At 39.2% G+C, this 14,643-nt stretch overlaps 1 long non-coding RNA gene across 1 annotated transcript; it reads left to right on the top strand.

The window, feature by feature from the left end:
- Positions 1-3,620: 3,620 nt before the first annotated feature.
- LOC139081165 (uncharacterized) lies at positions 3,621-12,696 on the top strand. Its single transcript, XR_011536251.1, has 3 exons — positions 3,621-3,752; positions 6,831-6,958; positions 10,006-12,696. It is a non-coding gene; the product is annotated as an uncharacterized lncRNA (long non-coding RNA).
- The last annotated feature ends 1,947 nt before the right edge of the window (positions 12,697-14,643 follow it).

Genomic DNA, 14,643 nt, shown 5'->3' with positions numbered 1-14,643 from the left:
CACTTCAGAGTCGGACGGGGGTAGGGGTGGAGGGGGTTGAGAGTTGGCTGTAAAGGGGCTCAGGATAATAGGGAGGAGGGATACGCAAAGTTACTATTATACATTAAATTGTGAAACTCAGAGATATGCGAAATAATTGCCGACGAGGAGCCACTTTTCCAACAAAACTGCAAATATTATTTAACCAGATCCAGAGAAGTGTATCAAGGTCTTTTGCTCTCCAGTGAGCACACTGGGGAAAAGTAGAGGACCAGTTTGTTCTATAGTCCTGGTCTCAAAATGGGTGGGCTATTTGTTAGTTTTTCTTCTCTATCCAGTTGGGGAGGCAAGGGCCAGGGCAAGCGGGAGCCTCCCAGATGCACACTGTCAATGATCCTTGGGCTTTCAAGCCCTGTCTCTACTGGAGCCCAGCATTCCCACACACAGCTGCTTCTTACTCACATGACTTAATCAGCAAACACAGCCTAAGGACTCCAGGGCCACCAGCGGAGCACCAACCAGAACTTTGCTCCCAAGGATGTGGCATCTCAAAATGCTGAGCTCCGATAATTGATTCCAGTGTCTCCTGGAATAGCTTCCTGGGCTGGGTTTTACTTTTCCTTAAAATAGATAAAGGCATCTTCTTTGTGTCAGGAAAAGACTTTCCTACCACTTCCAAAGAGCATGTTTATGCATGCATATGTGAGATGTTTGTCTGTGTGCAAGAGATTTGGTCATCCGCTTTTCATCAGAAATAAGAAATCAGGCACTTCTGCACTCTTTTGCAGACTGCATCCTAACTAATGACATTAGCACCTTTTCAGAAAGGTTCACCTATTCTCCTCTGAGATATTTGTTCAAAGGACATTTAAAGTCAATCCAACTCTGCTAAAAATAGGATGGAACTTGAATGAACTGATAGTATCTCAGTACTGGAGTTTGACAGTAAAAAACCTTTTGTGGCCTTTTAGTTCCAGCTTCTTAGGTACAAGTGTGCCAGTGATAATGCTGGTGGTGGTGGAGTGTGTGGGTGTGTCCAGCTGGTCCACAGAAAGGAGATCTTTAGGCAATCCTGTATGACTTTAAGCATCTGATGATCTCGGGTAGTATGGCAAAGGGTTAATTACAGCCTGAATGCTGCTGAGGGGTTTGATTCAATAACCAATTTTCCCCTGCTCACCATGCAGGGCTGGGAAAGACACTATTGCTACTCTAGAGAGGCAGAGTGAAGCTCACAGTGCAAGGCCAGTATACAAGACACTTGGGCTGGAAAAGAGCCAGGTCTGGATGTGATCTTGGCCACATCTCCACTGGCATTTGTTTCTTTCTGCAGCCATTAAAGGGGTGAGGGAGGATATGAATGCATTCAGCCAGCCATTCTTACTCAGAAGATATATTTTTTGTCCACTGTATGTTCTTAACTAAAAGACACAGCTCAGAAACAGAAAAGTCAAGAGTTCGTTTGTTAAATTTAGAGTGTTAATCACAATGTAGCACTTGCATTAGTGTCTCCTAATACGGATATATTCTTGTTTTTGAACCCTGGCTCATTTTATTGCTGAAAAGCAGGAAATTGCCTTGTGTAGGAAAGGAAGGCTTTGTATGTGTTCACACTGCTATCAAATGATGAAGGCCTTCCTATGAAAATAATTCTAACATTACTCTTGGGCTCACTGTATTTCTCACTCTCAGTGAAGTATGTCAAAGGCATGCAACTATTCTTCCCATTTTTTTCTACTCAATTCATAACTTATGGCTGGCAGATTTTTTTAAAAATTTGGATCTAGGAGCTTGGCCCCCAGAATTGTGAGGACAATTTTGTCCTTGGCTAATTTGTGGCAGAGTAGATGAATAAAAGAAAAATAAACAATAAAAGAATAAGCTCAGATGTGAGCCTATTCTATAGTGACCTGAATAATTGCCAGAATAGGCATTGCAAGCCCACTTTTCAGCTGTCTTTGACTGCCTAGCACAGTGTAAGCAACCAATAATTGTAAATGTATCTTGCTTCTTTTAATGCTCAAATACTCCGCTATTGAAACAATGAGCTTGGGTCAGACTTAGTCCTTTCTTATGTTACCTCTCTTGTGCTCCATTGGCATTTGCACAGTCGTATATTAACTTAAGGCTCAATCAAGATTGCTAGAAATAATAATTCTTCATGGCTTGAGTTTCTAATTGTGAATTTTAATGTTAGGCCATTCTAACTTGGGTTTTATGACTTATACATTTCCTTTACTTTCCCACCCTCAATCTTCCCTTTCTTTGTCTTTTCTTTCATGCCTTTTTCTCTTATGAGTATAAGAGTCAGAATTATTTCCAAATATGCTTTATGCATCAGCCCTACAAAACGTGGGCTGGAATTTGAGAAATGGCCACAGGTACCAATTCGATAGTTTTAAATAAATAATTCTGACATGTAGCAAAATATCACCAGCACAGATCACTTGAACAGGGATATACTAAGTTTGTTCCATCAATGAATTCTTGGAAAAAATACTGTTTAAGAAGAATCATTTTGTCTCTCTAAAACCAGGTAAAAACCCGTTTTACACCCTTCTCCCCCACACTCTCACAAAATGACTCTGCATGCAATCAACAGTCAAAAACCTGACCTCAGATCAGTAGGCCACCCTCCTCTGGCTCTGTCTAATCTAGGCAGCCATGAGCCCATCAGAAGCAGATCCTGTCACTAAGTAGGAAATCTTCCTCAGCGTCATAGACTGGGCACACCAAATCTTATGTCTATTTAATTTCTATTTACTTCCCCTTGGCATTTCCAACGTATTTTCCCCTCCTTACTTTGGCACCCTACCACATCATGCCCAGAGCATGTCAATAAAGTTTTAAAAGCTTTCTTCCCTGTTTTCATAATGATTTGTTTTTGATGAGGGCTTTTCAAGACCTGACATCCACAGAAGTAATAGTGGAAAATATTTGGTGGTAGGCTGAGGGATTTTCCCTAGATCCATCAAAACATCAAATCTAGGCAAACATCCACTCTGCCTGTACTTAAAGTCATTCTATGTCTCCTTTCCTTTTTTATTGTGAGGAAGATTGGCCCTGAACTAACATTTGTTGCCAATCTTCCTCTCTTTGCTTGAGAAAGATTGTTGCTGAGCTAACATCTGTGCCAATCTTCTTCAATTTTATGTGGGATGCTGCCACAGCATGGCTTGACGAGCCATGCTAGGTCCATGCCGGGGATCCAGGTCTGTGAACCCCAGGGCGCTGAAGGGGAGCATGCAAACTTAACCACTATGCCACCAGTGGGCCCACATTCTATACTTACTTTCACCTACTATCTTCCTATATTAACATTATTAGACAAAAAGCTGTTCCTGCATGAAGCGAATGTTTCTAGAGTTAGGACACCCTGATCAATTCTTCCAAGGGGTAAAAGGGCATTCTTTAATAATTAAGCAATAAAGATACACAAGGCAAGATGCAAAAGAGGAACTATTGAAAACCACAAGGACCTCACTATCTGAATTCATCATGTTTTAATTACTGAGGGAGTAAGAGAGCATGAAGGAAGAACAAAGTCAATGGTTATGTGTGTTGGTAAATGAATGCCAGCCTTTAATACACTGGGTCCATGGGACCATGATGTACACCCTGGAGGCAACTCCTTTAGGTCACCGCTCAGTTAGGGGACTAACTAAATCATCTCAGTGAAGCCATTTAAATAATTCCCCTCCTCAAACTTTGGATTTTGTACCCCCAGCCTAAAACTTGACTCACCTGACTGCACCACAACAGGTTGATAGAAGGTTAGAACACACATTTATTTTATATTTTATGATTGTGAATCCAGAGTCATTTAATTTGTATATATGTGTATTTCTCATAGAAAGTGATTATTGAATTTTTTCAGGGCAATGATGCCAGTGACTGCTTGGAAAATAATTGGATTAGGAGGTCCAGTGTGCTAGCATTTTAATAAATGCTAAATCACTTGATATCACTCTTCACAATTGATTTCCAGTCTTACATTGTGGTCCTGGTCTGATTTATTTTGTTACAAAGAGACAAATTTTGAAAACTCCATCCTAAACTGAAACCTAGTCATTACTTTCCATTTTGGCAAACTTAAAACTTTGCAGTTATTTCTTACTGACACACACATGCATCCTCTTGTCTTTCTCCTTGTCTAAGGACTAATTAGAATGTCTCTTAATGTTTTAATAAGCTTTTGTGGCTGGAGAAAAATTTCACAATTGGCATTTGTTTGTGTGTATGTGTTCTAGTGTGTGCTGTGAAAATGACCACAGGTTTATATTTTTAAGTAAAATTATCTGAACACATGCACAGACAGAGTGCTATGAAGCATTTTCCTCAAGAGTGACTTCTTTTTTTAACAGAAGTTAAAAAACAGAAATTCTACCTTCTATTCCCCAACATTTCATTTTGGCATTGAAAAGACTTAAAAGTCAGTTTTGAATGTTTTTTTTAGGTGACAGTTGTTTATCCAGGGTGGATTCACTGTGCATTTTTCCTCTAGATAATATATTGATAAACTGGAGCCATCATAGAATGTCTGGGATCCCCAGGGCACCAGAGCTGGCTTCAGATGAGGATTTTGGTTTGAAAAAGATCTCAGTGTACTTCATCAAGTTCTCAAGAAAAACAAGCCAGTCTAAGTCAAGCTGATATGAAGGCATCTACTGATAGAAAACTCAATGGGTCTCTGCTCCCACTCACTCTCTCAGTTTCAGTGTCTTTCTTTCTTTGTGTCTCTTTGTTGTGTTACTTGAATTTCTCTGTGTGTGTTTCTGTCTTTCTGCTTCTATGTCTCTTAATTTATGTCTTTCTTTACCATTCTTTCTTCTTTCCCTCTTTTTCTCTCTTTCTTCTGCTTAGTCCTCTTTTTCCCTCCCCCTGTCTCTCTCTATTTCTTATATTTTCCCTGCTTCCAATAATCCAAGAAGGCCTCCATGGGGAGGCGGGAGTTTTACCATACCACCCTACAGCAAGCTCCGTGGCATCCCTTTCAATGTCAGGTGTTTTCTGCTGTATCCTTCTCTAGCTTGAAGGCAGGTGCGTGTGGTGTGTGTATGAGTGTGTGTGTAGGATTACAATGCAGTGTCTTAACTAAAGCTCTTGTGAGAAAAACAAGGAATAAGTAAAGGAAGAAGGTGTCTTTTGGCACACCCTACTGCTCCCTCCCCTCTCCCTTGGGAGTGGTCACTGCCAGATGTTTTGGAACCTCAGGCTTCCTCCTGAGGATGAGGGGGGCTGAAGTCAAGTGAGTGAAAGGGGAGCTCCGAAAAAGCCTTCTGGCTCAGTGATCTGGAACTCCTTGGAGAAGAGCCTGGGGAGAAAGCGTCACTGCTTAGAGCCCTCCGGCCACCTCTCAGTGCTAGACACTTGCCACTCAGCTCAGTATGCTTTTCTCAGATCTGGCCTCACTGCAGGCCACAGACCTCACCTTCCAGGGAGGCATGTAGGCTTCTTACTTTTACTCCCTGCCCAATGCACAGTTTCCTGGGCCTGGGGGCTTTCTGGCAGTGACCCTGCCCAAGAGAAGGACTATTATTGGTTCCTTCAGGTATCATTGCATATGCTCAAACGACAGGCCAAGTCTAGCCTTCATTCACTTTATGGATCATTAACATTCCACTTTGGGTCACCTGAGAAGTAGATGTTTCAGGATCCCTGTCACAAAGCCCCAGTTGAAGAAGATGAAACCTATAGTTATGACTTTAGCTGGTCCTCCCTAACTTTATGGATTTGTCTAGTCATAGTTAACAAGAGAGGCAGATACAGAGAAGAATCTTTTCACCTGAGATCCTAAAGAAAACCCACAGCCTGACCAGTAAGGCAAGGGCTTTTACCCTGGAGGCAAGAAATGTTTGGTGGCTGGGTTAAGAGGCCAGGCTCGCCTCTGATCTGAAAGCTGAGTCTCAGGCTGGGTTCATCTGCTCCGTTAGATGCCAGAACCAACTCTCCAAAGTCCAGAGGAGAGTCCCCTGGAGCGAGTGAACACGAGAACAAGATGTTCTGGTGGCCAGTGGCTAGAGCAGCACTTGCTGCTTCCTGAGTGAGACTGTGCCGCACCTTCTCCCTCCCAGAAGACATGCCTCAACTCAAGGCCAACCATGAAGGCACAAGGACAGCTGTGATTTCAGCCTTCAGGAACTCAAGGCTTAGGGCTCCTGGCCTCCTCCTCCAGCTTCCTTGGGCAGCTTGCCCAGCTTTGCTCTGCTCTAAGCTTCAGGCAAACGTTTCTTGAGAAAAATGCCTCGGAACCAGAAGTAAACTGACCTTACTAGTTAAATAGGCCCATCTTCATCCTGAGCACTTGTAGTTGGAAAACACTTTTCAAACTCCAGTCAACAGCAGCTCAGGAGCCCCACCTGTGGGTCCCAGCTCTGGCCATCTGCTCTGATTTCTGGTCGCCCAAGAAGCAACCCATTCAGTCTCAGCCATTCCATGCAGGGGGCAGGCCACTAGGTGCCTCGGGCATTGTGAGACTCTCAGGAGCCATGGTTCCTCCTGGGATCCCCACGCGCCATGTATCCAAACCCTACACCTCCCAGAGGAAAGAGTCAATAGAAATATTTTTTTTTAATCCATAGGGAATCCTAGAAATGCATTGGCTGATTGATTTTCACAATGCAAAATAGAACATGTCTGATTTTTACTTGATTTATTTCTCCAGGGCAGCTCAGAGAGAAATGAAAAGGGCTAAGACTCTAAACAAGAAGACTTTACTAGCAGTAAGTGACCTACAGGGACTTGAAATCAATGCTTGTTTTATCCTGGAGTGGAGTGGCTCCCTGAGAAGATAGATTTCAGATCAGTGCAGTTTAAATGAATGTCCAAATGATGGAGCATTTTTTTTTCAGCTGCAGGGAGGGCCAAATCTTCCAAAGAATGAGGGAAACCCCAGACACCTGGCTTTTGGCTACCCTGCCAGGACATCATTTGTCACCTGGAAGAAACAGGGACCTGGGGAATGAAACCCCTGAACCAGGTAAAGTCTATGCAGATCTTGCGTGAGAAACCAACACGTTGTTTACCAAAACTGGACATGAAATTATGAGGGTGAAATACATGAAGGGTCTATATATGCATTCCTGAGTTCCTGAGGTTTTAACTCACAGTCAACCATGCATTAACCTAGGTTTTTCTTGACAATTTCCTATGCAAGTTATAATTGTGTAAAGAGGACTACACTGTTTCTAAAGTAATTTTCCTGGGGAATATTTTCCCTTCTCTCAAGGAAAAAAAGAGGAATTTTATTTTTCGCTTATGGCTTTCCCTTTTACTTTATTTCTATTTTCAAGTCTGAAAACATCATTGTAGTGAGCAGGTTCCAGCCATTTTTTAGGAGAACTCAGAAGTAGAATTTTCCAACAGTCCATTCCACATCCCTAAAAGAAGAATTTTGAAACACGGACAAATCTGTTTCTGCATTTTGAAACACAGACAAATCCATTTCTGGTCCTCGTTTCATGTCAGGAAATGTGTTTCCTGTTGTAATTGGGGCTATTCACTTTTGGTGATATTTAAAACGAGCCCAACTGTGTGGAGTTGATGTTTAGTTAACCATGAAGGAAATGGCTCTTGATCAGGCAGGCAATTACCAACCAAATCTGATCACTTCCCAAGCAAAACAAAGGAATTTGTAACTATTTTTCTTCTGCAGTAATGAACACGGCAGGCAATTATTAATGAATGAAAGAGATTTTTCCTTGTTGGTGAGCGGCAGCGAGACTGGGACTCACATCACAAAACATCTTTCCCGGGCTCAGGCCAGCTGTACCCCTTTATGTCTCTGCTCTTGTGTGTGCTGGGTGGGGGCTGAGTGCAAGTGCAGGCAAGATCTCAAAGTGGCAAGGTCGCCACCCGCTGGAGCAGAAGAGTCTCCTGGCTACCGCGTCAGCAATCGCACCCAGGGAACTGAAGAAACCTGCCTCCCACTCCCTCCCTCCGCTGTCCTCTTTGAGCCCCACCGTGCTCGGTTTAAGGCCCGGGACAGCCAGCTGATACTACACTTCTAGCCTTTGGGATGAGGCCTTCTGAGAGACATTGCAGAGTCAGGTAGTGAGCCAGGGGGCAAGTGTTTGCCAGAAACCCGCATCAGCGTGCCTACCGAGGGACAGAGGGACAAAGCACTACCTGTACCCTGCCTGCGTAGACGCCGCAGTGACAGTCAGTTGGGGACAAATTTTGACATTCCAAAAAAACTCTCATCTTTTCTCACGACTTCAGCAGGTGCACTCAAACTCCCAGTGGCTTCTACCAAACCAGATTTCGGGAATAGAAGAGAACAAGGGCTTGGTTTTCCACAGTTCAGGAGATCTTGACAGCGTTCTGGGGAGACAATGGGTACAGGCGAGGGGTCTCTAACAGTAACCAGTGCCATTTGTTTTGAAACTTGAGTTGTGTTAACTCTTTATATACATTATCTTAATCCTTAAGGCAACAACAAAAAATGAGGTCGGTAATTTCATTACCCCATTATCCAGATAAAGTAATCGAGGACTAGAAAAATTACATTAAAGGTAAAGACAGCTGCCGATCTCCAGCGCTGCAGTGAGTTTCCAAGACCACTGCTCAGATACCAGAAAGTAACGAATTTCTAAAGCTTCTGCTACCATCGCAAAGCCCTCTCCCGCCCCAGATCCCCGCGGTGATTCGCTGTGAGAGGCCTCGTAGGGCCTGGGGGGAAAACCCAGTTGTCGCCTCTCAAGGAGAGCAGGCATACTATTTGGCATGATCTTCTGGCATCTGTCCTCTGGTGCTGACCTCGGAGCAAACCTGCGGGTCCGGGCAATTTGCAGAGCTGGCGCCTTCCAAGATTGGCCGGGAGCCTCCCTTTCTTCCAGCCAAGTTTATAGCTCCCTGAGTGCCAAAATGCACTCTGAAGTTTGGGGAAAGGCTGCTGCCACTCGTCAGGACCTCAGAAAGCTCCTCCCTGTAATAGTAAAGCTCTGTCTCAGACAGACAGACCTCCTCACAAACAATACTTTAGAAAGTCAAAGCACAAAAGTCACTTTCTGCTGTGCTCCTCTGAGTTTCTACTAACCAGTAATATCAGCCCACCTATGGTTCAGCTTCCTACCATCTTCCTGGACCAGCGTGACCTTTAAATGATCATGATCTATGGGGCCATTGATTTATTAAGATTTTGACTGTGAGAAGCCAAGAACTTTTGAGAAATAGTTCCGTTTGCTAGAATGTATCGAAATGCTACTTGCATTTTTAAATTGGGAAGTTTAGGCAGCCTTATATTGACCATTCTCTGAAGAGGATGACATTGGACATGATAAATGGAAAATTATGGGCTAGATTTTCAGACAACATTCTCTCTTTCACTTAGCGTCATCACCTGTGTACAGATTAGCCACTACATCTATTGTCAAAAATACAAGTGACCAATTTGAGGTGCAATTAGCACATCAGCACCTAGAAGGCCCAATGAAATGACTTTGAAAATTAGGTTGCAAACAATTTTTGTTCTATTTCATTTGCATATGCATGTTAGCCTTTTAAACATCCTTATTTTAAACTGGTCTTTAGACATCTGTAAAACTCCTTTGAAACTGGAAATGATTATAAGACTTTTTTCACTGTAGTAAATCTTAGTCAACCACCACTTTGGGGAAACACATCATACTTTCCCATTCAGCACTCTGAATGACACCAAATGTTGAAATGATTTGATATTGAAAAGATGCATGCTAATATATAAGATTTTATGGTGCATGAAGTACATAATACTTTTAAAGTGAAGTTTTTAAAACTTTAAATATTACAATTTCTTTTCAACACTTTTATTTCTCAATACCTGAAAAGAATCTATTGTGTCAGTTAAAATATTGAATGCTTTAATAAAATTTAGGCTTTATCCTTTGCACAATCTTAATACACATGCTTTTCAATAAATTTTCAATAAAAATTGTTAATATAATGATGTAGGTGGATGTTTCAGATTGGTGGACTTATTTTTAATATTTAAAAGCAATGTTTATTTGATAAAAATCACTGATTGAAAAATTACTCTCTCTTGCTTAGGGTCATCCCAACAACTGAAGCAGATTGAACAGCAGATCTAATTGACTGAGGAGAGCTTGGTCACAAGGACCATAACCACAAAATGACCTTACTGAAAGAGCAAAAATAAAGTAGACCTTGTTATTTGAATGAAGAAACTTTTATTGCAACCAGTGGAGGTATGGTAGGAGTTCTAAAATTCAGAACAGCCATTCTTCAAAGGTCTTATATAATGCATTTAGTGATCTCTGATGAAAGTATAAAGGCCTTTCTTAGATAGCAGAAGGTATTTGATGATATTGTCAAGTATATGTTACTAATTAATATTTCTGTCCACTTTTTCAGTTTCTGATCTTCCCCTAATTCTTAGTTTCTTGTTATTTGGTGAGCTTTTTTCTTCAATTCATTGTTATTACTTTCTTGGTTTTACTTTTATAATTGTGTTCAGCATGAAAATAAACCAAATGGAGAACTTTTATATTATACAATCCCAATCCCATTTTTTAGTTACATTTTGTAAATTAATGAGGTTCCTTCTCCCCAAAGGTATAACTGAAACACATGTAGCAAATATAGATGTCATTATAGTGGCGTGCAATTACAAAATTAATAAGAAGAACTATGTGGTCATCTATATTTCATTCATGAATCGTTTCTTTCTCTTTTTATTGATAGGTTTTTTTCATTTTTGATAGAACCCAGCTGAGACACTTTTATCTCTAATCAGATGACATTATTTTAAAGCATGTCAAATAATGTTTTATTTTTTTATTACAAAACATTTAGAAAGTTGGACAAAGATCAACCAAATCATTTTAATTTTCTATGGTGAAAAATGAAAAGAACAAAAAAGGAAGGCAATTGAGAATATAATCAGGAACATTTATGAAGTGGATAAGTGGATTTAGCTTTATATGGCATATTGGACAACATTTTCTGTTGAATTGGGGGAAAGTTTATCTGTTGTAGATTGGCTCAGATCATTATTGCATTTTGTAATCTTACTGAGTCCCTAGAAATTAGTTTTATGCTATGTAATACACTCTGGTCAGTAAGAAAAAGAAATAAAATCCAAACTTAAATTTATTTGAAACTTATCTATATACCTTTAAAGGAACCATCTGATTTTCATATTTGTGAGTATAAAAATTTTAATTATGTATTAAGTTTTCAAGAACTCAAGGGTTAATACTACAGTGTAACGAAACTCAGATGACAAGTGATTGAATTTTTCTGTGGTTCTACTAACTGTTTCATTCCTGCAATAACGAAAAACTGGTGTCTAGCTTTCAGGTAATGGTTCAGCTTTGACAAACCACCTGTGCTTAATTTGGTAACTGATATTGTTATTTATTATGTTTTCATCTGATTATCTTAAAAGCTATGGCTTTATACAGCGCTATAGTTATGAATTTGATACTAACATATTTCCCATTATAAAATTTACTGTCATTAACCCACTCTATGCTTGAATAATTATCTGGAAGGTAGATCACAAAACATATGAGCATTTGACAAGATACTCACAAATTTTTCCCCCCGCTGCATCACCATAGTTTTATGCTTAATTATAGAAAATAAAAATGGTTTTCCTTAGAAAGTTTTCCAATGGGTAGAGCATGGCATTGACATTAAAGCATAGTAGTCAAGAGATCTGTATTGAGTCAGACAGACCTAAGTTAGAATTTCAAATCTACCACTTAATTACCTGAAAACTTTTGAACAAATTCCTCAGCTTTTCAGAGCCTCAATTTTCTCATCTACTTAATATAGACAAGAGTAATTACTGTTTCATAGAGTTCCTATAAGAATGAGATAATGATAATGCATGACTGGTACCTAGCTAACCTTACCGAACACTCATTAACAATAAACACAACAACAGTGCTCATTGACTTACATCTAATAGTTTGAAGAAAATTCCTGAGGTGAGACTATTTTAAATGATTAATTCTTTTTCAAATTCATGTTTGAAGTGTTTTGTAGCTATTAGCTATAGTTCACTCCCAACCTGATTTAAAATAAAAATGAAATACTTTAATTTAGTCCACACTTTGACTAGAAATTAAAGCTAACATAGAACAGTACAATTTAAAAACCCTGAATCATGCACTTTGCTTTTCTTTCTCAGAGATATTTAAAAATATTTTATTTTGAATTGTAGATTTACATACAGTTGAAAGAAATAATACAGAGATATCCTGTGTACCCTTCACCCAGTTTCCTCCAATGATAACATCTTGCAAAATTGTAGTATAATATAGCAACCAGGATTTTGACATTGTTATGATCCATTAATTTTGTTCAGCTTTCCCCAGTTTTACATACGTTCATTTGTGTGTGTGCCCATGTATATATTTAGTTCTATGCAATTTTATCATATGTGTGGGGCTGTTTGATCACCACCATAGTCAAGATATAGACCAGTTCAATCACCACAGATTCCTCTTGCTGCCTTTTTATAACTACACTCAACTGCCTCCAGCCCCCACACTCATAAATGGGATATACAATATGTAAGTTTTTCGAATTGACTTTTTTCATTTAGCAAAATTCCTTGGGGATTCATCCAAGTTGTTGCTCATATCAATAGTGTGTTCCTTTTTTATTGTGGTACCCCCGTGATATGCATGTACAAAATTTATTTAACTACTCACCTATTGAAAGACATTTGATTGTTTCCAGTTCTTGGTGATTAAAAATAAAACTGTTATGAACATTTGAGTACACGTTTTTAAAAACTGCTCCTTTCTTTCATCACCATCCCATTGCTTTTATGTCCTCTACTTACCCATCCTCTTGGATTGTTAAAGATTCAACTTCAGTTTGGTCAATGCTTAACTGATCATTTATCACATTCAAATTAATAGGAACCATGGCAGAAGGATCGGATTCTTTTGATAATTTCTGGTTCATCTGATCAATGTGATGAAAAAGGATTAGTCTGGTTTCTAGTTGTAAATAAATAGAAAGTTTTTAGCTTTTTGTGGTAAGTAATGTTCAACCCTTAGCAATCTTTTCTGAAACTGCTGAGAGGAAGAGATCTAGAAAATACATTTAAGAAGAAGGAAAATCATGTTTCAAGGGAACATATGGTAAAAGAGTATTTTACACAAGTTTTTGCACTCATATATCATTAGTAAAACTTAAAAAGATTGAATTGTATTACTTTGGACATTAAAAACATATCTAATTAGGTGGGTATTTTGATAATTGGTATTTTATTTTCATTTGGAATTCTCAAAAGAAATTTGGAATACATAATGGCAATTTCAAAAGCTTTATCAATTTAAAAACTTCACAGACACAATTATTTTTAAGAATTTGGATAGCATAGAAGGATGAAACTTTTTTCTTTGCTGAGGAAGACTCACCCTGAGCTAACATCCATGTCAATCTTCCCCTGCTTTTTAGTACGTGGGCCACCAGCACAGCAACCACTAACAGAGCGGTGTAGGTCTGCACCCAGGAACCGAACCCAGGCTTCCAAAGCAGAATGTGCTGGACATCACCACTAGGCCATCGGGGCTGGCCCAAACTTTTTTGCCTAGATCACCTTCCTTTCTATCAGAGTCAACTACTTCCACTGCTTTTCATTTTTCTTTGAAAGAAAATCCCAGAAACATATTGTTTTCTCACTATACTTTGGCATTGTGCTGAAGTCTGGGCTCTTTCACCTTTGGTTTCTCTTTGCATGTTTTCCATATCACATAATCAGATATTGGATAGTTTTGCTTTGTTTTTCATCTTAGTGAATGACTATGTTACATGCATGGGTTGGCAATAGTTATTTACTTAACTCTCTAATATTTATATAGCGAATCTTCATGTAGCCAGATCAACAAAGCACTATGACTATGGGCCATCAACTGGGGCTTAGAAATATTTTTTAACAGTAGAATTTTAAAAAATCATGAAAAGCATTTATTATAACAAAATGTTATTAAATTAGTCACTTCACTTCTTGCTCCATATTTTTAGAACACATCACAGTTTATTTAGCCTCTGAAGTGTGTAGATAAATCGAATTCCCTGAAGTTTGACAGCTTGAGTGCTTCTCATTTACTGTCATAAACACTGAGGTCCTGCATTTTGTCAGCTTTATACAAGCATAGAGGAATTAGCCCAGTTTCAATTGTCAAAATCCTCTCTCCTCTCACAGTAATGTAGCCTGCTGTGCTCCAGCTGCCTACCTAGATACCTAATTCCACTTTGAGAAAGATAACTTTTGTTTTGGTACAAAGTATATCCAGTGCACTCTGGATAAAGGTATTGTTCACAAAAGGGTACTTGTCACTAGGAAATTAAACAGTTTTGAATTCAGCAAAAATCACTGTCACAAGCACAGCTAAAGTTTCTTTAAGAATGTGATGATTTCGAAAATAAATGTAAAATGGGTAATAAATATAGCGTGTGTAAATAGAGTTTATTTGAAAATGCGCAGTAATAACCAATTATTAGGACATTTATGCATACATACTGCATGGAAATTATAGGATTGAATACAAATTTGAAATTAATAAATCATGAAAGGATGAAGTAATGTTCAAAGTGTCATATTTTGTAGCATTAAATATCTTTAACTGAAAAGCAATGTTAAGAGCAACAAAAGCAAAAATAAAATGGGACTACATCAAACTAAAAAGCTTATGCAGAGGA

This window comes from Equus przewalskii, chromosome X (assembly GCF_037783145.1).
Source record: "Equus przewalskii isolate Varuska chromosome X, EquPr2, whole genome shotgun sequence".
Taxonomy (NCBI): domain Eukaryota; kingdom Metazoa; phylum Chordata; class Mammalia; order Perissodactyla; family Equidae; genus Equus; species Equus przewalskii.
The sequence above is the reverse complement of the archived record's forward strand: the minus strand, read 5'-3'. Positions and strand labels throughout refer to the sequence as shown.